Raw genomic sequence first — 22805 nt, 5'->3', positions numbered from 1 at the left:
CGTCTTCATGTACAGAGTTATGTGGATCTGGAAGACTTCTTCATTTCTCCACTGAAACATCATGATGTAGTCTTGGGTATGCCTTGGTTCCATCGCAAGGCAGTGAAGTTGAAAGAGTGCTGGAATTTGTACATAGGGGCAAAGTACATCATGTGGTTGCTAGGAATAGAGGGGAAACTATTCCCATTGTATCAAATAGTTCTGTTGGAAAAGAAATAAAGTCTGCAGTTTCAGCTTACATGGTTTTTGTAAAAAAGAGAGATGTTGAAATGCATGCTGAAATAAGTGAGGCAGATCAAAATAAATTTCAGTTTCTTGAAGATTTTAAAGATTGCTTTTCTGACACTTTGCCAGGGGAGTTACCCCCTGAGAGGATCATGGCATAGAACTCATTTCTGGCAGTGAGCCACCCAATAGGCCCCCATACAAAGTTAGTGCAGCTCAACGAGAGGAGATTATGGCTCAGGTGCAGGACTTGTTGTCCAAGGGCTGATTCAGCCCAGTTCTTCTCCTTTTGCTCCCCTGTACTGCTGGTTCAGAAGAAAGATGGCTCATTCTATATGTGTGTCCATTACCGCGCACTAAACAAAATGACAAACAAGAATAGATTCCCTATTCCACGCATTGATGATGTGCTGGATCAATTAAATGGGGCTTCAGTTTTCAGCAAGATAGACCTAAAGAGTGGCTATCATCAAGTGAGGATACAGCCTCAGGATGTGCATAAGACAGCATTCCGCACTACTTTTGGGGTGGATATAGCCACTCCAGTCCACGATCTTGCTAAGAAAAATGCAGCTTTCAGATGGGGAATTCCACAAAAGACAGTATTCACCACACTCAAAGAGGCGCTGACCATAGAGCCAATCTTGATAGTTCCATAATTGTATCAGCCATTTGATGTGGATTGTGATGCTTGTGGGGAGTGTGTTGGAGCTGCATTGCATCAGAATGGTCATGTAGTGGCCTATGAAAGCAAGAGACTCTGGGATGCAGAGAGATATCTGGGAATCTATGAGAAAGAGTTACTGGCTGTAATTAGTGCCATCCATACATGGAAGCATTATCTTTTGGGTGCAGATTTTACTGTTAAAACAGATCACCAAAGTCTGAGATACTTTCTGACTCAAACCAAGCTCTCCGAGAAGCATATGAAATGGGCAAACATGCTGTCAATGTATCATTTTCAGATTGTCCATACTCCAAGAGTTCGGAACAGAGTGGCAAATGCCTTGTCTCGAAGACCCAAGGTCAACGATGTGACTATTGCTTATCATCAGGACCTGGAAGACATGAGAGAGCAATATGTTAAGGATGCAGATTTTGGTGAGATTTTACAGCAAATGCAAGAGGGACAGTCCACCAGTCACTATTCCCTGAAAGATGGGTATCTAATGAAAGATGACTGCCTATGCATCACCCAAGAGATGAGGAAGAAGATTTTGGAAGAATGCCATGCACCTCCCTATGCTAGGCATAGAGGAATTACAGCAACAACTCAAGCATTAGAGAGGTATTTCTTTTGGCCAGGGATGCAGAAAGATATACATCAGTTGTAACTGAATGCCTTATCTGTCAGAAAGTGAAGTATGATAGACAAAGGCACCTGGCCTACTTATGCCTCTTCCTGTGCCTCAGGCACCGTGGGAAAGTACTGCAATGTTCTTCATTTTTTATTTGCCAAGATCAAAGTCAGGGAATGATGGGATTTGGACTATCATTGATAGATTCAGCAAGCAAGCTCATTACATTCCGGTTCGCAAAACCATAAAGGCAGAACATATGGCTAAGCTTTTTATGGCACAGATCTTTAAGCACCATGGTATGCCTAAGTCCATTGTCAGTGATCGAGATCCCAGAATAACCAGTCTCTCCCCCCCCGATCATGCAGGATTCCCGATTCCATCTTCTCGAGGGTGGACGTCCGTAGCAGCATTTGCAGTCTTTGGGACAGAGACTGGGGGGAGGGCGTGGATCTGGTAGACTCGGTCGCGCAGGCTCTGCAGGAGTCCAGCCAGATCTGCCAGCTCGCAGCCCTACAGGTTCGACAGGATTGGTGGGGCAGAGAGAGAGCTCTTCGGAGGGACCTCGCCTCCATTCAGCGACTTCAGCAGTCTTCCCCGGGCTCGGAGGAGCTTCGGATCCAGGCCCTTCGAGCCAGAGCCCTCTTGGAGGAGACCCTCCAGCGTCGCTCCGAGTTCTCCTATCACGCCTCTCTCTCCTTCTGGGCCCGGAAGGGTGACCGGATGTGCAGGGAGTTCTTCAGGACACACGGCCAGAGAGCTGCAGGTGATCAGCTACGGAGTCTCAGGACAGCGGATGGTCACATTGTTACGGACCCGGGGGAGGTCCTGGGGTTGGCCACTGACTTCTACAGGACCCTCTTCCAGCAGGAGCCACTTGCCCCTCGTGCTAGTCGTGACCGTGAGGAGGTGTGGAGGCACATTCCATCCCTGGTCCAGCCTAGCATGCAGGCGACGTTGTTGGCGCCGTTCACCTCGGATGAGATGTTGGAGGCCTTGATGGCTATTGATGGGCAGAAATGCCCAGGTGAGGATGGGCTATCCCGAGCTTTCTTCACCTCCTTCTGGGACCAGATCCATCAGCCCCTCCTTGCAGCTCTGCAGGGGATTTTCAGCAGCGGTCAGATGCCAGAGAGCCTTTCCTCGGGACTGATTTGCCTCATCCCGAAGGGAGGAGATAGACAGGAGATCCGCCAGTGGCGTCCGATCACTCTCCTTACCACTGCCTACAAAATCCTCGCCAAGATGATCAGTGCCAGAGTTCGACCTCTACTTCCAGACCTCGTCCATGACACTCAGACAGGCTTTGTCCAGGATCGCAGTATCCTGGATAATGTCTTCACCTTTTCAGAGGCGGCGGAGTGGGCTCAGTACAGCGGATCACACCTTGCCATTTTACTTCTCGACTTCGAGAAGGCCTACGATCGCGTGGATTGGTCCTTTTTGGAGGGGACTCTGGAGCAGCTAGGTTTCCCGGCAGGCTGGATTCAGGGTATCTCAGCTTTGTACAGGACAGCGTCTAGCAGAGTCTGGGTGAGCGATTCAGCTTGGAGAGATCAGTACGTCAGGGCTGTCCCCTGGCTCCTTATCTGTTTCTCTTCTTCGCCGAGGCCATGACTTACTACCTTCGGGCGAGGTCCACAGGGCTCAGGGGTGTTCGCCTTCCACTCCGGGAGGACACGGAGCTTCTGGACTCAGAGTACGCAGATGATACAGCCCTTTATGTCCAGGACGATGAGAGGATGCTAGAGAGGGTGCGGATGGCCCTGGAGGTTTTCTGCTCGGCCGCTGGTGCGAAAATCAACTGGAACAAATCAGTTGGTTTTCTCACAGACCCGGGGGCGTGTTCTCAGTGGGGGCGATTTCTGGGCTTCAGATGGATTCCACGTGGACAGACAGCTAGATACCTTGGCTTCCAGGTTGGCCTAGACATTACGCCAGCTCAGCAGTTTCTCCCGGTGCTAGATTCCATCCGACGGAAGCTGGCTTTCTGGAGCACTGCTAAGCTTTCCCTTGCAGGTCGTGCTTTAGTAGTTAACCAGGTCCTTCTAGCCACGGCTTGGTATGTGGCTTCCTGTTGGTGCTTCTCGAGATCCAGCGTGGCACAGCTCAGGAGGTTGGTTCGGAACTTTCTTTGGTCTGGGGAGGATGGACATAGAGATACCAGAGCCAGGGTTGCTTGGCAGACAGTCATTCTTCCGCAGGCTGAGGGTGGTCTGGGGGTCATTGATCCAGAGCTTCAGAGTCAGGCCTTGTTAGGCAAGCTTATCATCCGCGGTTTGACCCCAGGGGGGCAGACGTGGAAGATGTTACTTCAGCAGGGAGTCGGCTCTTGTGTCCCGCGCCGAGGTGGAGAGTGGCTACCGTCCTTCAGGTGGATCTTCACTTCCGCCCCGCTCACTCAGCCCCGCTCCCCACTCGTTCGTAGCCTCCTCATGGTTTGGAGGCGGCTCCGTCTCAGTCTCATTCAGTCCCAGCCCAGCTGTCAGGAGGAGATCGATCGCCAGCCGCTCGTCTGGAATGGGCAGGTCAGAGACGCCGAGGGCCTTCAGTTGGGGGAGAGATCACATATCAGGTGGGACGGCTGGATGAGGGGGCCAGCCCGGTCCCTTCGAGTTTGGAGGGATACGTACAGACATCTGGAGATGGCCGATCTTGCAGACGCAGCTGGAGGTGCACGCGGAGTCCAGGCGAGACGCACGGAGATCGACGGTGCGATCCCAGCCGCTTGGTTGGCTCCACCTGAGCCTCAGGTCCTCATGCCTGGAGACACCCACTGGCTGGGACAGTTCACCCCCCGTGGCATCCCACTGGTGGTCGCAGGACGTTTGGATGACTCCTCTATCGCCTTCTTCGCGGTTTCAGGGGATGGACGACTCAGGAGAGAGGATGCGCTCATCGACCCCCTACTCCCGTGGCAGAGGGTTAGGGTCGTAGGCCTTCTGGGGAAGGTCTGGCATACCGACCCTAGTATCGAGCAGGACCAGTTGCAGCTTTGGCGTCTTTGACTCTGGGAGGGGCGGGCCTTGTCAGAGCTTGAGTGGGACCCAGGAGAGTGGTGGTGGCCAGAGATTGTGACAGGACAGGGGCCGACTTCCTTCTTCGCTTACAGCACGACTCTGGGCAGGCGAGTTCTCGGGAGGATGCAGAGCCGCCCCCCCACCCAGCGTCCTAGCTGGTACGCACAGGGTATTTCCAGGTTCTTTTTGCAGGCATTCTGGAAGGCCTTGTGGGAGAGCTGGCGGCCGCGGAAGATCTCATACTTCCTGTGGCTTCTTACCCACAAAGGTCTTCCAGTGGGGAGCTGGTTGAGGCAGATAGGCCAGGACGGTTGCTGTCAGATTTGCCATGCGGATGAGGAGTCACCAAAACACTGCCTGTGGAGCTGCACGCGCGCCCAGGAAGTGTGGAGGTGGACTTTCGGGCTTCTTACTCGTGCAGCACCAGAGCTAGGAGTGATCACTTGGGGCGCGTTCTGTTGGTGCAGCACCGCACCTGGTCTTCATCACTTGTTCGAGGCATGCCAGCAGGACCCCACTTTCCTTATCACACAGGGGACGTGGGGGCCGCTCGAGGGTATCCCACAGCACCTAGCAGAGGCTGATACAGGAGTTCGGGAGAGGCAGCCAGTCTGGGAGATTATCAGCAGCATTACAGGATGGCACATCTGGACCTCGCGCTGCGCGCAGATCCTCGGTGGCACCTCCTTATCGACTGCCCAGATCATGGCGGAGATCTGGAGTGAGATTATTCATACCCTCAGAGGCCAGTGGGACCAGATTCAGGGAGACTCCCGGGCTGGTCAGGAGAAGCAGAGACGCTTCCTCCAGGCTTGGGACACACAGAGCCTCTTCTTCGAGCAGACTACGCAGGGCCTTCGGTGGCACTACTCACCACCCCGATGGCTGTTCATTCACACTCAGCATATCCCTCCGTGAGAGTATGATTTATTATGCTACCTTTTGGGCTGCGTCCGGTTTGTGAACGCAGCCCGTCAGCTATAAGCTGACCTCTTGTATCTTGTTCTCGAAGTAATATAATTAGCACTGTTTTTTCGGCAAAAAAAAAAGAATAACCAGTCTATTCTAGAGAGCTTTATTTGATAATATGGGGACGAATCTGAATTTTTCTTCTTCCTTCTATCCCCAGACAGATGGTCAAAGTGAGGTAGCAAATTCTACAGCATTGGATATGCTGAAAATACGTGGGTGACCAAGGTTCAAACTGGAAAAAGTACCTACCATTGGTAGAGTTCGCTTACAATAATACAGTTCATAGCTATACAAGGAAAGCCCCCTTTGAGGTCATCTATGGGAAGGCGATTCTGCCACCTATCATGAGGACCAAAGATGATATATTTGCAGCTGATCAGTTTGTGCGAGACCTCCAGACAAGGAAGCTTTTCAGTTGAGGTCAGCTAAATAGAAGCCGAGGGGATGTCACCAAGCTGTAAATATCCTAAGTCAAAGTATTGAGTTGACCATTTATTTTATCATAATTAAAGAGTTTTCCATTTGTGTTTATTATGATCAAAGAGTTCCTTTAATGGTCAAAGAATTGACTACGGTCAAAGATACTTGACTTTGGTCAAGTAAGCCTGATTTCGGTCTGGGAGACTTGGTTTATTACCAAGAGGGTTAGCTGCGGTTAACCAGAGAACCACAGAGCTGACTACGGTCAGAGAGTGTTGACTTCGATCAATGAGACTTGGCATGCGCCAAGAGGGTTAACTACAGTTAACTGAGATGTGCCAACTTCGGTTGGAGAGACTTGGCCGTAATTAAGGCGCCTCAACCGTTGGTCAAAGCCCCCTTAATTATAATCAAGAGCATTGACTCCGATCAACCAGAGAATATATATATATATATTTGTTATGTGCACACGTGTTCAGTGGGGACGCCCACAGTGACTAGAATTAGTATAGAGATTATTTGCATGCAAAAGCACTAACCATTAATGGGTGCCATGGTTGTGCGCTTTAGTTATTTATTGCACGTATCAAGTGGGGTTGAAAGCCCAAGCCCTATGGAACCTGACAAGCATCTAGGAGAACGTTCGCGTGACCAAGTGCATTGAGGACTCCAGAAGTTGCCCTTTAGTGGCATGTATCTAGTTTTCAGTTAGGAAAGTTGACAAGTGGCATGTTGCCCAAAAAGAGAGCCTGAGAGCTCACGTAATACTTCACGTTTGGAATTTTTGGAACTAAGCTTCCACGCTGAACTCTCTGTGTATTCTAATCCTTCAAGAATTAAAAAACCTTCGGGGGGTCCAGCCCAACAGTTTGTCCTCGGCCCTAACTGTTTGCAAAGAGAGGAAGCGAGAGTGAGAGTAATCATTCATTGAATGAGCGCTGAGTTGCGTAGGCTAAGGTTTCATGTAGCTTCAAGTAACATGTTAGAGCACGCAGTGAAAAATTGAATCATCCACAGGATCACCCCTGAGAACTCTAGATCTATCATCTTACTCAAGATGTGCACACATCCATATGACTATAAATCATGTGAGAAAATGAAAGGAAAGAAAGCCAGAGAGGAGCAGCCACAAACATGCTAAAATCCATCATGAGAAAGACATGCCATGGGGGGGGGGGGGGGGTGAGATTGGGGGCTAGAGGTGTCTAGCATACCTTCAAGTAAAAAACTAATGATGAACCGATACACAAAAACCTAGAGTGAATATATGCTTTAAGAGTCCTCTATAAGTCGCGAGTAGAATCTATCATGTCATGTCAGAGGTGCATGATCTGAGCTCTATGTGGACCCGACAGAGATCTATCGCTGGCGCATCTAACTCCTCTCTATAGGTTGTACTTAGGGGCCACGTGACACTGATTGATGTCAAGAGGATCAAATCTTTGTGGACCTGTGCAGAGACGACCTCTCTGATTGATGATTCCAGCACAGTCACCTGGGTGTGCTTCTTGGCCCAAAAGGATCTAGCATTTGTCTGATTCCTTGATTGGTGTGCTCTGGTAGGAATCCGGATTACCAATGAAAGCCCTTTGGGCTGACGAACGAGGTGAATTTTGTTCCCATGCTTTTGAAAGCTATTGTGCGGAGAAAGGCATCATGAGGAATCTTGCAAACACAGGGACTCCTTCCGAGATTGAAGTGGACCATAGTGAGATTGCACGGACAATGCTAGAGAATCGTGATCTTCCTTGGGGAGAGGTAGTCGCAATGGCAATCCACATCCTTAACCATTCACCAACGACTATGTCCCAAAGGTAACCCCTATCCACACATACTTTGGTAGGAAGCCAAATGTACTTCTGCGTGTCAAGCTTCACTGCCTATATTCACATTCCAAGGAAGCATAGGGGGAAGATGAACTCCAAATCCCAAAAGATGTTCTTTGTAGGATACAACTCTCTGTCAACAGGTTACACATTGTATGCCCCCTTCAGGAGGGAGATTGTGGTCAGAAGGGATGTAATCTTCTAAGGGATAAGATTGTGGTCAGAAGGGATGTGATCTTTGAGGAGCAGGTTCCAGTTTTCACGGGTGAGAAGCCACAAATTCTTGAAGAGCCTGGTGACCATGAGCCAAAGCAAGCACCAGACGATGACCCAAAAATTCTGTTGGGGTAAAGGCATTCTGAAATTCTGCTGCAGCATTCTGAAATTACTGTTTTATGCCTATTTGAGCACGGTACAGTGTGTCAGAAGGTACAGTAACTGGAGGGAAAATTTTCTGTTTTGCTGCAGATTTTTTTTTTGACAGTAAAAACAGCACTATTGTGAGTGCTCCTGGCTCTTGATAGAGCAGGTTTTTCTGAGAAATCAGAATTTTATTTAGTCCTTTTTTTAACTTACAGGGAGTCAGGTACTTTCCTTATCTGATATGGCATCAGGGGGAAGTGAATCATCAATTCTGAACATAAAGAAATTGGAAGGGGCACACAATTATGCATTATGGGCAGAACAGTGTTTGAATATACTTCTGCTAAAGAAGATTTCTATGCCCATAAGGGTGAAGGGTGTCAAGCCATCTGGGATGTCAGATGATGAGTGGGAGGAGCTAGATTTGTCCGCTAGGGCTGCTATCATGCTTACTCTCAGTGATTCTCTTGTGTTCAATGTTCAGGCTGAAAAGACCTCTTATGGCCTATGGCAGAGGCTAGCAGAGTTGTATGCCCAAAAGAGTTGAGCCAGTAAGGTTTATTGGTTGAAGAAGCTGGTTGATCTTCGCATGAAGGAAGGTACAGCTATGACCTCACACTTGAGTGAGTTCAATGCCATCTTTACACAGCTGATTGCACAGGGGTTGAACCTTGATGAGGAGTTCAAGGCTACTTTCTTGTTGTGTACCCTCCCTGAGAGTTAGGACGCTTTCAAGACCACCCTGTCTAATTCAAATGTCACTCTTATGTATGCTGATGTAGAGAGCTCTCTCCTTATGGAGGAGATGAGCAGGAAGAATAATGCGGGCAGCAAGTCTTCAAATGCTTTGCAGGTACAAGAAAGAGGCAGGACTCAGCAGAAGGGGAGATCTGCTGGCAAGTCCAAATCCCGCAGTCAGTCCCGTGGCAAAAAGGATATTGAATGCTTTTACTGTGGCAAGAAGGGACATGTGAAGTCTAAGTGCTTCAAGTTTATACGGGATCAGAAAGCCAAGAAGGCTGAGACAAAGGATGCAGGCAGTGGAAGCAAAGGCAAAGGCAAGGCCAAGGCAGATGACTTGGATGCAGTGAATGTTGCAGCAGAGGACAGTGAAAGTGACAGACATGATGTTTTATGCTCTTCTGCTGTAATTGCACATACATTGGTTATTGATGGCCATGACATGCACACCTGGCTCTTGGATTCAGGTGCTTCTTTTCATGTTACTCCTCATAGGGAGTGGTTTACTTCCTACACAGGTACTCATGGAGTTGTTCACCTTGGGAACAACTATGCATGTCAGATTGCAGGGATTGGCAGTATACAGATAGTATTCCCTGATGGACGCACATTTATGCTTGATGGTGTTCGCCATGTGCCGCAAATCAAGAAAAATCTGATTAGCACTGGCTTGTTGGATGACATTGGTTACCACACCACATTTGGGGATTCCAAATGGGTGATTACTGATGGCCAGGTTGTAGTGGCTGAGGGTTATAAGAGTGATACCTTGTACCCTCTTTATGTTTCCAGTGTAGGTAATCATGTTGTTGCCATAACCGAGCTGCCAAAGGTTTCATTGTGGCATAGCCGGTTGGGACACATGTCTGTTAAAGGAATGCAAGAACTGTCACGTTTGGGTTATCTGCCGTCTCTTTCATTTTCAGATTTGCCTACTTGTGATCATTGCATATTTGGCAAGCATTCTATGACTCCTCATAAGAGGAGAACTCCCCAAAATAGAGCACCGCTTGATCTAGTGCACACTGATTTGTGTGAGATGCCACAGCTATCACTAGGGGGTGCAAAGTATTTCATTACTTTTATTGATGATGCCACACGCAAAGTGTGGGTCTATTTCTTGAAGCATAAAAGCGTTGCCTTAGATGCTTTCAAGAAGTTTGTCGCTCAGGTTGAGAATCGGACAAGTCGCAGGCTGAAATGCCTCAGATCCGATAATGGGGGTGAGTATGTGTCACATGCTTTTGTACAGTTTTGCAAAGCTAAGGGCATAAAACAGGAACTCACAGCCCCTCATAATGCATCTCAAAATGGTGTGAGTGAGCGGATGAATCGAACTATTCAGGAGAAGGTTCGATGTATGTTGTCTTATGCTGCATTGCCCCATGGCTTTTGGGCAGAAGCCGTGCAAACAGCAGTTCACATAATTAACAGGTCGCCGAACAAGGCTTTGGAGTTGAAAGTGCCAGAGGAGGTGTGGTCTGGCAAGCCACCTTCATATAAGCACTTACGTGTGTTTGGCTGCGAGTGCTTTGCTCATATACACAAAGAACTGCGCACCAAACTGGAGCCAAAGTCTTCCAGATGCATCTTTATGGGTTATGGTGACGAAGGTGAAATGGGGTACAGGTTATGGGATCCCGTCAAACGGAAGATTATACGCAGCAATGATGTCATCTTAAAAGAGGATAGTGTACACAAAGAACCCATGCAACCTGTGGAATACAGGAGGGTTGTTTATGATGATGTCGAACAGCAAAGAATGCCCATCAATATGCAGCAGCAGGCTGCTGTAGATAACCCTGTTCAAGAGGGTATACATGCTGAAAATCAGCCAGACATTTTTGCCAATGATGCACCACTGGATATGCCAGCAAATGGGGCTGTAGAACAGCCAAATATGGTGGTACAGCCACCCGTCATGCATGACGAACAGGCTAGACAGCAGCCTAATCCGGAACATTTTGTTAGGAGGAGCACCCGTGTACAACGGCCTCCTGACAGGTTTGTTCCAGGAGCCAATAATGTGGCTGATTTTATCATGCTGACAGATTGTGGTGAGCCTTCCAGCTTCAAGGAAGCTATGGGAAGAACAGAGAAAAGAAAGTGGGAGAAAGCCATGCAGTCAGAAATGGACTCCCTACTTCAAAATGATACATGGGACTTGGTGCAGCTACCTGCAGGCAGAAAGGTTTTGCCATGCAAGTGGGTTTACAAAGTCAAAGTGGATTCAAATGCTTTACCGAGGTATAAGGCCAGATTGGTTGCCAAGGGATTTAAGCAGGAGAAGGGCATTGACTTTGATGAGATCTTTTCCCCTGTAGTCAAGATGACTACTTTGAGAGCAGTGTTAGCTCTTGTTGCTCATGAGGACATGGATTTATGTCAGATGGATGTGAAGACTGCTTTTCTTCACGGAGATCTCCATGATGAGATCTATATGAGTCAGCCAGAGGGATATGCTGTTAAAGGGAAAGAGCAGCTTGTGTGTAAGCTCAAGAGGAGCTTGTATGGACTCAAGCAGGCGCCAAGAGAATGGTACAAGAAGTTTGATGCCTTCATGCAGTCCCAAGGGTATCATAGGTGTGAGACCGATCATTGCTTGTACACCAAACGGGCAAAGGATGGCAGTTTGATGCTACTCATTCTATATGTGGATGACATGCTGATTGCCAGTAAATCTCAGCAAGAGATTAGTGCCTTGAAGAAACAACTGCATAAGTCTTTTGACATGAAAGACTTGGGTGATGCAAATCATATTCTTGGCATGCGGATTATTCGTGACATTTCCAAGGGACTTTTGTTTCTGTCACAGAAGGAGTACATTGACAAAATACTGCAGAGGTTTAAAATGGAGAGGGGGAAGTCTATTAGTACCCCGTTGCCTCCACATTTAAAACTCAGCAGTAAGGACAGCCCCAGATCAGATGATGATAAGGCTGAAATGGCCAAGGTTCCGTATGCATCTGCAGTTGGTTCTTTGATGTATGCCATGGTTGCCACTCGTCCGGATATTGCTTTTGCGGTGGGAGTCATCAGCAGGTATATGGCAAATCCAGGCAAGCGGCACTGGGAAGCAGTGAAAGGTGTCTTGAGGTATCTCAAGGGTACCAAAGACTTGTGCATATGCTATGGTAGGCAGGATGCATTGGTGCATGGTTTTACAGATTCAGACTATGCAAGGAATGCAGATAACCGGAAGTCTACTACCAGTTATATTTTCACATTTGCAGGAGGTGCTATATCATGGGTGTCTCGGTTGCAGAAATGCGTTGCACTGTCAACCACTGAAGCTGAATATGTTGCAGCCCTTGAGGCTTGCAAGGAAGCAATATGGCTTACTCGGTTGGTGGGAGATTTGGGCATTACAGGAGATATGCCAGTTTTGCATTGTGATAGTCAGAGTGCTATCATGTTGGCAAAGAATCCGGTCTTTCATCAAAAGACCAAGCACATAGATGTGAAATACCATTTCATCAGGGAGGTACTGGAAGACAAGCGACTTGAGCTTGTGAAGGTGCATACTGATGATAATCCTACAGATTTGCTCACTAAGAGCTTGTCTACAGAGCGGTTTGCACATTGCCGCCACATCATGGGATTAGAATGAGACCATTCTTATTTTATGGTCTTGTATACAGTAACTGTATATTGCTGTAATTTTTATTCTTTTCTCCCCTTTAGGCACATTGGCCTTTAGGTGGGAGGTTGTTGGGGTAAAGGCACATTGCCACCCTTTTATTAAAGATATGACACCTATGACTGTCTTAAGACAGTCATAGGGTGAAAGCCTAATCCTAATAAAACCTATGAGTTTGTGGTGTGGCTCAACACTTCACACCCACATCTTTTGTGTCTCCCCTTCTCTCTCTCTGCCTCCGTCTTCCACTCCCCCATTCTTTCCCTCTCAAATTCATGATCAGCCCCTAAGCCAGAGCAAGCACCAAACAATGACCCAAAACTTCGTGCCCTTAGGTACCAGAAGATGACCTAGAAGTTCACGATGAGCCCCCACAGCAAGAGGCGGCTCAAGGTTCTCATCATGTTTCCAATTGGTTGATAGAGACACTTTGGGATTCTCGAGTCACACATATCTCTCCACAATGGCTCACGGAACCACGTAGATCGCATCAAGGTAAAGACAAAGCCCCAAAGGAGGCACCTCTGCAAGTGAATCATACTTCGATGTCTTGGTTCCTTCAAGACAAGAAGCCTTCTTCGGTCCAAGAAGCTCTCTCTCAGGAGACTTGGAGGAGAGCCATGCAGGTGGAGCTTGAGGCCATTGAGAGGAACAGAGCTTGGGAGCTGGTTCCAAGGCCCTTGTGAAGGCCAGTGATAAGTGTCAAGCGGGTCTATAAGACAATATACATGTTGGATGCAGTTGTGGAGAAACAAAAAGGCAGACTTGTGGTTAAAGGGTATGCATAGGGCCACGGACCAATTACAATGATATTTTTTCCCCAACAGCAAGGATGGCTACAATCTCATCAAAAATGGCCAATATATCAGATGGGCGTTAAGCCACCTTTTCTGAATGGTGACCGAGTTCGAGTTCCAAATTCACAGGGGATGGGCTACAAATTAAGGCAAGCATTGTATGGCCTGAAGCACGCACCTTGGACGTGGAAGCAAAAATTTGACGCAACCTTTCTTCGGAAGGGGCTTCGGAGATTTGTGGCTGATCCAAACTTGTATATCTTGCAGGAGAAAGGTTTGGTGACCGTCATCATCTTATATGTTGATGATCTCATCTTGACAAGCAGCCATATGGAGCATATTGCCATGACAAAGGCTGTGGTCTCAAGAGTTTGACGCAACAATTTGGGTCTTCTCTTTTCCTTTTTGAGCTTGGAGATATGGCAGACACAGAGGGGTTTGTTTTCCCCCCAACAGCAGCATGTTCATGAGCTGTTGGCAGCTTTCAACATGGAAAACTGTAAACCTATCTCGTCCCCAAGCACCCAAATACTAAGCTGTCCCTGTCTCAGTTTGCTTGTTCTGCTCTCAGTTTCTACTCGCATTTCTGCTGCACTTTCACAGCTGCTCACTAGTGCAAGACCTGAGACCAAAACATGTTGCCCAACCCCTTGATCTCTCCTTCTGCCACGTGTCTCTCAAACAAGATCTTCAGTGCCTTAGGGATGAACCAAAAATGCCTTGTCAGCACCTTTGAGTTCTGCTTGGGGATTGAGCTCTGAACATGTACCAGGGGCTGCTGCTTGCTGGCGCCCTTGCTGCAACCTGCTGTCTGCCTTTGCTTGGACCTGGTGTGCACCCTCCAGTGGCTGGAACCATGCGGCCCCTCCCCACATGCAGGGTTATATGCCCCTAAGTTTCGCCAACTGATCTTGACAGATTGCCAACCCAGTATGTGGGTCTACAGTCCTTGCAGACCAGCAGTCCGGCCAACCAGATCTGCACCTGGGGACATTTGCTGCTGAGCACTCATAAACTGAATGTTTTCCAGCCCCACGGCTCATGTGTGGGTCTCTTATACAAGTTTATGAGGTGAAGGACAGGCCTTGGATAAACCAACACCCGAACCTTGTGAGACATGACAGGTTTGAGTATTACATAATGAGTTTGTTACAATTTATTATTAGTCAAGACTCTATTTGGATTTCATATAGTTTCTTCAATATGTATTTGGGAATGTCACATGCGGGATTTTAGATCTCCATCATTTAGGAAGAAACTCATATTTCAGTCACATCAGGAAGAAGGTCCATCCATTGTATAGCCCATCTTCTACATCCACTTTGGAGAGGAGAACAAAACGCAGAAATGACTGAAGAGCTGCTTGGCATATGTTGATCGACGTTACAAGCCAACCTTGTATATGACCATCTTTTCACATTTCGAAACGAGGTGGGCCTTCCCGGCCATTCAATGGTCAGAAACCATGAGGCTTCTCTCCCAATGTTTTGGTGGAAGAAATCTAGGGAGAAGACACCAGAGCTACAAACGTTGGCACTTAGTCTTACCACAGGTTTGAAATTTGTAGACTCGCCATTTTATAAATCATGATTCAAAATCTTACAATTTAGATTCAAATTCACATCAAGCTTCACAGATTGAAACCAGACATATGACTTCCACATATTCACGATTGCTCGTTAGGTGCATGCGAACATAGGAAACCAGACAGACTTCCACGTATACAGGATTGCTCCTTAGGATGCATGCGAACATAGGAAACCAGACATAACTTCCACATATACAGGATTGCTTCTTAGGGTGCATGCGAACATGGACTTGTCTTTTGCAGGAAGTGTTAGATTATGAGTAGTGCGGTGTGAACACACCCTTAGGGCAGTTTTCCTTCTAGTTAGGAGGTTTGGAGCGGGTATATTCCTCATTTTGATCATTCCTTGTAGCATAGCTCTTGCATTCTCTATACATCTCCACGTTTTTGTGTTCATGTATCTGTGAGACAAGAGCCAATGGGCCCAGTAGGTAGTCCACTGTGCTGGTCCCGCCTCCATGTGGGAAGCATGTGAATCCCACAAGTTGATGAGGTCGTGGACAGCTCCCAACTCAAGCAAGTGTCGCCCGTATTACCCCCCCCCCCAAACTTGGAGCCGACCACTCATATCTGGCCTTCGATGTTCTTGCTACTACACCAGGCACAAGGAGAGTTCCTACCGCTACCCGGACCCAGACCCACTTTGACTATGCCCTTGATCCAGTGTATGTGTGAGGCTATTTAGACCTCGCCCACGCCTCAACCACCCTTGTCACACTGATACAGGATGCTACCACCAGATCCTTTCCTACGACCCAATCTTCACGGGTACGAGATGGGAAGATGCCTCAAAACCCCTGGTTTGATGATGAATGCAGAGAGATTGCGAGCCCACCTCACATGGGAGCGAGCCTTGGGTCAGCTGACGCCACATGAGGCACACAGGATCTTTCAACCGTTGACACCATAGTTGCCAGGAGTTTCTGAAACGGGAGGTTTCAAACGGGTTTCATACGTTTGAAACGGGTTTCGAAAAATGAATGAAACGGGTTTCATTCGGAATGTGAAAATATGTGCATTCATACCTAGGGTATGCATCATGCCATATACAAAAATGTGCAAATAAAGATTGTAAGTGACTCCATAGTGCATACATGATACAAAAAACATACATATAAGTATAAGCACCATACATACTCAGTCCTGATCATACAATTTTACAAAAAGCTAGTCATCAATGATCATACATTTGTTGGTAAACTGAAAGGAAAGCAAAGAGTGGACACAAACTCAGAATACTTGCATTATAGAATGAAGAAGAGTGAGGTCCTTAAGTAGGCACCTCATACATGCTCACTGACATCACTGATGACTTCAGAGCTCCACAATCATCTCCTCAATCTACTCCTAGATTCTCTCAATCATCCTATGTGGCTTTCCACCACCTAACTGTGCTTATGGGCACCTAACTGTGCCTCTAGCACTCACACATAGAAACCAAGGTGTGCCTGAGGCATACACCTTGAGATATCCCATCAAACCCCCCCTCAAGGGAATGCCTCAGGCTATGTCAAGGATACAGCTAGCACAAGGTGTCTCATGCCATCTCATGGTGGTCATGGATCTATCAATGGCTAGGATCTCAAGCTAGCAAGGGTTCCCATGGGTGTAAGGTAAACAGAAAGGGATAAAAAGACCTTCCAATGGTTATCTCCCCTGCATGTACATGCACACAATGTCTGCAGGAGGTACCATGGAGCAAAACATACACATGGCCTACATCATAAGGTGACCAGAGGTGTTTACAAAACACACAATAGTTTATTTCATTCATTTTGGAGGACTATCCAGGCTGAGTACCTTGACATAAAAAGAGAGATCTGGAGCATACATGGAGATGATTCAAAAAGCATAATCTTCATGGGATGCCTCATCTTGTGGAGGCAAAATATCCATGTCAAGGCAAGGTCTTACCACATGGGCAGTGTCTAGTGCCTTATAAGATGGTACCGTGATAAAAGAAGTAGAACAAGTGGATCTGAAAATCATATCCTTCAAGAGAACAATTATCTTGTCATCTCCATAGTTGTGTAGAGAAGCATATCTTAGGTATCTGACCTTCATCTTTTTCTTGTACTTGGAGTCAAATGAAGGTGCCATGAGAGGGTAGATCTCTGTCTTTGTAGTTGCTTCCTTTTTGGCAACCATTATTTTGGCAATCTTCAACAAGGAAGCCATGTTGGCATTTTCTTCCTTTGTAGCATAACAAGACATTGCTTTATGTTTAGGCTTTTCACATATTTTGCATAAGCAAGCCATGAGAGGGTCTAACCCAGGTATTGGGCAGTGTCTTCTCTCTTACAGGGCTTAGAATAACAACTGAAATGCTTCAAAATATAAGCATTTAATGTAGCAAAGTCTTGTGACCAAATTTCATAGTACAAATCAATGATGCTTTCACTTACATGCTTCACAGAGGTGTATAAGATGAAAGCTTTCCAATCAAAACCAGGTATAGCAACTCAAAGCAAAACTGAAGCCACAGTTGTACTAATGTTATTGAAAGTTTCAAAAAAAACAGAAATGCTAGAATAGCATCTTATGTAGCATCATCTTTAAAAAGCTTGTCAAAACTGTCAAAACCAAAAGACTGAACTTGGAGGGCTTGTAGCTTACTCTTCAGAGCAAAGAAAGAGGGGCTTTCTGAAGCAAAAGAAAGCTCACATAAAGGTGAACTTCTGGTGCAAAGGTCTGAGGAGATTTCGCACGACTTTGCTGGCTGGAGCGTCTTCAAAAACGACTGGTTTTTCTCTGTTTTTACCTTGAATATGCAGCCATTGCTGCTCAGGTTTCAGCACAGGATAGCCCAAGGCATGGAGAATCTACCCCTGAAAGGAATTAGAGGAAGATGAAGTATGCTGAGAGAAAACGCAGAAGCAAAAGTCGACGAACTTCGTGTAATGGCGACGAAACGAGGGCGTCTTTCTTCAATTCCTTTCAGCTAGGGGTTCGCCCCTTCGAGGTGGATCTCCAGCAGGAAGGGCGTGGAAAATGGTGGAGAACCGGAGGAGAACAAGCTTAAGCAAACTTTGGGAAGAAGAGGAAGAGATGGTGAAGAAGAAGATGAAGAAGAAGATGATGATGTGGCAGAAATGGATCAAGGGGGCTCAAATGGCTCTGATACCATGTTGGTAAACTGAAAGGAAAGCAAAGAGTGGACACAAACTCAGAATACTTGCATTATAGAATGAAGAAGAGTGAGGTCCTTAAGTAGGCACCTCATACATGCTCACTGACATCACTGATGACTTCAGAGCTCCACAATCATCTCCTCAATCTGCTCCTAGATTCTCTCAATCATCCTATGTGGCTTTCCACCACCTAACTATGCTTATGGGCACCTAACTGTGCCTCTAGCACTCACACATAGAAACCAAGGTGTGCCTGAGGCATACACCTTGAGATATCCCATCAACATTATACATATTAGAGTACTCAAAGATCATCTTCACACATACATACTGAATGATCATACATATTGATAATTGAATCTTGATCATACTGAATACTGATAATAATAAAAACTAGAGTCATCAATGAACCTCCTAAGACCTCCATGGTGATGGACCATGAAGGTAAAAAGGTCAAACTACAACTGGAATTCAAAGTACTGTCTATCAATAATAAGTCACAAGTGACAAAGTCACAAATCAAAAGTCAAGCCTCATCATCAATGTCAGCATCTTCCTCCTCAACCAAATCCATGTCCTCATCAGCCTCCTCCTCACTGCTACTGGAACTCCCAGAAGACTCATAAAAAGCATCCTCATGAGATGCAGGTGCAATTGAAGTACTGGCACCAGCTGCCTGGGAGGATTGGGTGTGGTGAGATGAAGCCGTGATCTCCTCATACAACATGGCGTAGATATCCCCCTCCTCAGGTGGAATCACCGGCATCTCCTTGCAATTTGTGATGTTGATTTTGTAGGGATTCACCTGCCGAGGCTCAATGGGGTAGTTCGTTTGCTCGAGCAATCGTAGATTGCAGTGGCAAAAGACCAACCTCTCTTCTGTTCCTCTTCTTGGTATGGAGTAAGGCCCATGTACTCCAGTTTCTCTCACAAGGTCCAGAGCTACAGTCTTGTGAGAGCTCGCATCGGTATGCGTCTCTAAAACAAAACAAGAGACATTCTCAGACTTTACAGTTTAGTGGCAGCTTCCAATTGCTGAGCTATACCCACATGTTTTCAAGTAATAAGAAAGTATTGCCTCTAGGGTTAAGTATTACCAAGTGGGGTGCCTCAATGCCATATTTTTCCCACCAAGAAACTGCTGCTAGCTGAGTCTCCTCTCTCTGTGCATTGCGTGATCCAAAAACACCGCTTCGGTTGCGGAAAAGAAGACGCTCATCCTCCAGCTTCAAAAGCAGATCATCATCATCTCCCACGATCTTGCTCATATAAGCTGACCACCCGTCCTCTAATTCTCTATCGAGATATTGCTGCTCATTCCTCCATAGAGGATGAAGGATATGAGCAACAGTATGGATTGGCCTATTAAACCAATCCCAACGCGTGTTCCAGATCTCCTTAAGGTCTTCAATCCTTCATAAGAAATTATGAATCAAAGGCAAAACCAATAATGTTTAGAAAAAATGAAAACATAGATTAAAAGGAATTCTAAGCATGACACTTTGCTAATTGGAAAAATGCTAAACTTCAAAGGATGACTCATGCGTACGGGATACCTGTCTGCAGATAGGTGAGTACACGCATCAAGGGCTTCCCCCACTTTGTCCATGAACTCATAGAGAAGCCCAATGGTGCTCCCCTCCATATCTGTCAATCGGAGAACGCTGTACATGGGGTTCATTGTCTTCACTAGAGCTGCAGCCTCCTCCCACCATGCATCTCTCATGACCATGTGGCTGAAACCAATTGCTTTGGGCATTCCTATCCCCCCATTGCTGCCAATCACGGGAAACAACTATACGCAGCAAGCCATGCCGCACTTGAACAACCCTCTCCAACATTACAAACATATAAGCAAACCGTGTCTTTGAGGGCTTTAAAAGTTCGAGGTCACTATTTTCCCTGAACATGCTCAAGACCTTGGGTCTTTTGGTTACAAAATTTAAGCTCAAAGCTTTAGAAAATATATGAGAAACCCAAGGCAACTTTGCCATGTCCTCAATGGCAAGATCCAAACTATGAGAAGCACATGGTGTCCAAACAATAGTGGGAAACTCATCCTCAAGCATCCTTCCCATGGACACACAATTGGAGCCATTATCTGTGATCACCTGCACCACATTTGCTACACCAATCTCAAGAATAGCTGTGCGCAAACGAGACCATACATATGCACCTATCACCACTGTCCCTGAAGCTGATGCATCTATAGCACGAAGGAACATAGTTCCTTTGCAAGAGGAAACTAGAATGTTGTAGACATTTCTTTTCCTCACATCTGACCAGCCATCACATAGCAAGGTGCAACCATACTTCTGCCATGTTCCATTCAGAGGCTCTAGCTCTCTCATCAATGCTTCTTTCTCATGGCGAAGCTGTTTTGTACGCAATGTCTCATAGCTCGGACCCTCCCACTCACACCCAATACGCGAGATAGCTCGCATAGTAGACTTCCAACGGGCGGTTCGAGTAATATTGAAAGACAATGCACATTGCACAAACAACTTTGTTACCTCTCTAGTTGCCTCCTTCATAGCTGCCTTTTGCATGGCTGCCTTCATATCTCCTCGCTTAAACACGGGAAGGGCACTTCTTTTAGCTGTGGGCATGGAGCCTGAAGACTGCGACATCTGCAAAATGTCATTCTCCTCCCTCATTGATGCTGGAATAGCTGAGATATTTAATTCAAGCTCATCCCATGCATTGACTCTATCAATTGGAATCCCTAGCATTTTAGCTTTCCAGGCCTTCAAGCCATCATACACCTCCTTTGGCACACGAGAACAAGGGCCAATACCAAAGCCCTTTGTTCGAGAAAAGTGAGCCTGCAATCTCTGAAATGTCCCATGATGCGGCTCAGCACAAAAGTTGCACCAATGGAGATAGTGCAGTCATACACATATTTGGGAGCAGCCTTCACAGGACCCATCTTCACAATGAAACATGCAGCCCCAGCACGACTCACACAAGGGTGTAGTGCTTTGGCTAGGATAGAGCGGCAGTTTTTCCAGGCGCACTTTCAAGATCCACCGACGAAGGGCTAGCTTTTCAACAAACTAGTGCGGCCGACTGTCATGTATGCAGCACCTTTCTAGGGGTGCGATCTTCCGAGGACAGATTGGAGGAGCTTCGAGTGGCTACAGGTGACGATGGGATCCACGATGATCCGATGTAAGCCCTCAATTCCACATGAGATAGTATAGGCAGAGTTCGCCATGACACCTCTCCAGGTTGATGCCATCTTTCAAACAGTGACTTTCACCCACATAGTCTGGGACTTACCCCATTGCAAACTTTTGAGGTTGGCCCTTGAGTCATCTAGACGACTCGCAGAGAGCGGGGCAGACACATGGTATGCACGCATATCTACATGGCTTGCCAGGCATGGTATCCAGATGGATAGGCTTCCCCCCTTTCAGTACAGCATGGATGCACCTCCTGAGTCGATCCCGCGAGATGAGATCAACCGTATCATACAGTTAGACCTCCTCCAGCTTCACACATCCCGGACTTGGAGGAAGGACCAGGAGCTACCCACCAAGACCCAGTTTTATCGCAACCACTTCCTGAGAGTATCAAAGGAGGGATTAGACCCCCGTATCTCGAGGATAGAGGAGTATCTCATGCACTGAGGATTGCCATTGTTCAGATGCGGGTTTCATCCCATTAGCTGAGGATTGAGGCAGGGAGAGCAGCAGGTATACCTAGAGAGCAAGGGGTCTGCACGCTATGTACGCTCGGGGCGGTTGAGATAGAGGAATTCTTTGTGTTTGCCTAGCCTACTACAAGATTCGGGGACGCTACCACTATCTCTACCTAGAGGGGAGTGGCTTCGGTCCTTTGTCACGACTGATCCATTTCCATGACCAGGTCTATATTGGGCTTTATCTGATGGAGATGCCGCGACACAGAGAGGCGCTTCTAAGACAGATCAGAGAGCAACAGGGGATGGTCAGACCACTACAGGACACAGAGGGTGACCGTGCACAGCGGCACATCACAGACTTCTATACATTTGAGTTAGTCCCCGGACACAGTGGAGTGGAGGAAGAGGAGCTAGCCGATATGAGAGCAGCCTCGATGAGCAGCCAGCACAGTACCACCGAGAGAGCGGCGCAAAGGCCACATGTGCGACAGAGAGCTCCCAGAGTACACTCTATTGAGGTCCGACCTATCACAGCTTTCCTCAGGGGAGACTGACAGAGACGAGGGGTCACCCTAGACATAGCCCAGAGAGTCCAGCGAGCTAGGAGACTGCGCCCCCCACTGCAGCTCGAGACAGCTCGACAGACGCAGATACAAGACATTTTTGCAGCCCACCAGAGAGTACCAGGCTTCGGTTTCGTCCCAGCGCCTGGATAGATTCATTGATATGATTATGATTATGATTATGATTCTGATTCTGTTAGCATAGACTAATACTCAGCAAGGGCCCTAGCGTACCCTTTGCTTCAGCCCACTGAGGCTTGTATGAGTTCGCTTTTCCGTGCACTTTGTCCCATAGGCCCGCGAGGTCTCCCGTGGACGTTAATATATCTTTCTTTCTTTCTTTCTTTCTCTCTCATTTAAAGCATAAAAAGCTAAATGGATCCTTTACACTTATGTATCGCTTCCTACAAAGAGGCAAAATTACTTAGAAAGCACAAGCATACTCAATCAAACTCTCTTTTGAAACTAAAAGAAAAACGGGCTATTCAGCTCCCCGCTTTTTGTTTTCAACTTATGTTCAATCATTCTAAACATACCTAAGGCCGAAACACCATAGATAAAAGACTTCATATCTA

The 22805-nt window shown here is 47.0% G+C and overlaps 1 protein-coding gene and 1 pseudogene across 1 annotated transcript in view; both read right to left on the bottom strand.

The window, feature by feature from the left end:
- Positions 1 to 22805, bottom strand: part of LOC147888030 (26S proteasome regulatory subunit 6A homolog B) — a 54987-nt gene that overhangs the window by 10305 nt on the left and 21877 nt on the right. The window lies entirely within an intron of this gene.
- LOC147888031 (uncharacterized) lies at positions 18548 to 20585 on the bottom strand (annotated as a pseudogene).

Source organism: Dipteris shenzhenensis, chromosome 22 (genome assembly GCF_047967505.1).
Source record: "Dipteris shenzhenensis isolate YYH24624 ecotype China chromosome 22, Dip_SZ_1.0, whole genome shotgun sequence".
NCBI classification, from domain to species: Eukaryota; Viridiplantae; Streptophyta; class Polypodiopsida; order Gleicheniales; family Dipteridaceae; genus Dipteris; species Dipteris shenzhenensis.
This window is presented reverse-complemented; position numbering and strand designations above follow the sequence as displayed.